Below are 2,087 nucleotides of genomic sequence, written 5' to 3'. Positions count from 1 at the left end.
ATATATATATATATATATATGCGATTACAGTTGACATACAATATTATTCAACATCAGCTTCAGATATACAGTGCAGTGGTCAGGCCTCTACATTGTCTATGAAGTGGTCTCCCTCACAAGACATAAGTCCATCTGGCCCCCTAAAAAAATATTTCCTACATAATTGATTATATTCCCCAGACTGTCTTTTCTATCCTTGAGGCCTTATTGTAGTTATCAATTTATATTGTCTCGTCCCTTCTCCTAAAGTACTATTTTCATACAGGGTTTTTTTTCCCATTTGTTTTAAATAAAGAGAGTATGGCTCCATGAAGTTAAATAATCTTTAAGATCAAAGAATTTATGATATCAAGTATTACAACATGAAGCTAATGGTCAAAGAAGTCATTCCATGTAACCTGTATTTTAACAGAAGCAATATTTCTGGTAAAACAGCTTTGCACATTCTGGCCAACTAAATCATATCTGAGACGCTTGTTTAAGAAAATTTGGCAGTTTCCCCTGTGAAATAAAAATCATCACTTATTATTTTTATATGTCTTATTTTCTTCTGTAAAATTTGCTTACATATTATTGCTGCTTAAATATGTCCAGTGATTTATACATTTGGAATTTCATAAGCTGCCACATTAGCCGAATCAGTGGGCCGCCTAAGCCCCACATGAGAATCAGGAACAGAACACATGCAGTTCTCCAAACTGGGCAGGCTACTTTTTACCACATGATTCTGTTTAAAAGGATATATGTAGGCAAAAAATAAACAAAGACTGTAAAGCAGTCACCGTAGTCATACTGAAATAGTAATATTACGTATTAGTAGGGTACATGTTAAACCAAAATTTCACATTCTGTGTTGTAACTTCAAGTTATGGAGTGAAGATGTTCCTTTTTTTTTTTTTTTTAGTTCTAAAGAAACAACAAGCTCTATCTTCCATCTTGCATGCCTGCATGTGTGTGCTTATTCTCAGCTGGGCTGCCCCAGACCCCTTGAGTGCCACTCTTAGCACCTCGCGTGGCCCCATGTCCTCTCCAACTAGAAGAAAGAAACTAGCATCAACCAGGAGAAACTCACCAAACTGTGGGCACACGTTGAGCCTTGGTGGGAAAGGAACGGCTTGCAGAAAGCAGTTCACAGAACAGCTACAGCAGATGATGAAAAACTTCAGCTCTCCTTAAAGAAGTTACGGGTAAACAATATTTCTGGTATTAAAGAGGTGACTATGTTCACAAACCAAGGAACAGTGATCGACTTTAATAACCCTGACGTTCAGCTCTCACTGACAGTAAACACTTTCACCATCACAGGCCACACTGAAGCCAAGCAGCTGACAGAAAGGCTACCCGGCATCTTAAACCAGCTTGGTGCACAAAGTCTACTGCTTCAAAGAGGCTGGCTGGAGCTCTGCCCAAACCATCTGGGGATGGGAAAGCACCACTTGCTACCGGAGAGGATGATGATGAAGTTCCAGATCTGGTGGGGAATTTTGATGAGGCTTCCAAGTGTGAAGCAAACTGAATTGAGTCAACTTCTGAAGAAGATAAAACCTGAAGAAGTTACTGGGAGCTACCATTTTATATTATGACTGTTTTTTCAAATTTTGTTCATGGATCTGATAAAATCTCAATCTCTAATATTTTTAAGCCCAAGCCCCTTGGACACTGCAGCTCTTTTCAGTTTTTGCTTATACAGAAATAATTCTTTGCAGCTAGTTAAGATGAAGAAGCTTGGGAATAAAGTTTGAAACAAAGGTTAATAAAGTCCTTTGCCTAGTAAGAAAGAGAGAGAGAGAGAGAGAGAGAGAGAGAGAAGGAGAAAGAAAAGAAGCAAACAGAAGGGTATAGTCCACAAAAGGGGCAATATGATGAGTAAAATAACATTGGAACACTAGGAAATGCTTAAATAATATTTTCCCTCACAAACAAGCCCTAAAGTGTGTAGTAATAGTAAATGTGAAATAATGGAAAAAATGCAAGCCAAAAACGACATTTCCTTTCTGAAAACCAAATGATTTATAACAAATCAGAATTCTTAATATAAACAATTAGTATAATTAAAGCAATGTTGTATTAGTGCAAATACAACCAAA

The 2,087-nt window shown here is 37.3% G+C and overlaps 1 pseudogene; it reads left to right on the top strand.

Moving 5' to 3' along the window:
- Window positions 1–1,643, top strand: part of LOC109374696 (transcription factor BTF3-like) — a 24,310-nt pseudogene extending 22,667 nt beyond the window's left edge.
- The last annotated feature ends 444 nt before the right edge of the window (window positions 1,644–2,087 follow it).

The sequence above is a fragment of the Hipposideros armiger genome, unplaced genomic scaffold (genome assembly GCF_001890085.2).
Source record: "Hipposideros armiger isolate ML-2016 unplaced genomic scaffold, ASM189008v1 scaffold_858, whole genome shotgun sequence".
Classification (NCBI taxonomy): domain Eukaryota; kingdom Metazoa; phylum Chordata; class Mammalia; order Chiroptera; family Hipposideridae; genus Hipposideros; species Hipposideros armiger.
Note: the sequence above shows the minus strand (reverse complement) of the source record. Positions and strands in the feature narration are given on the sequence as shown.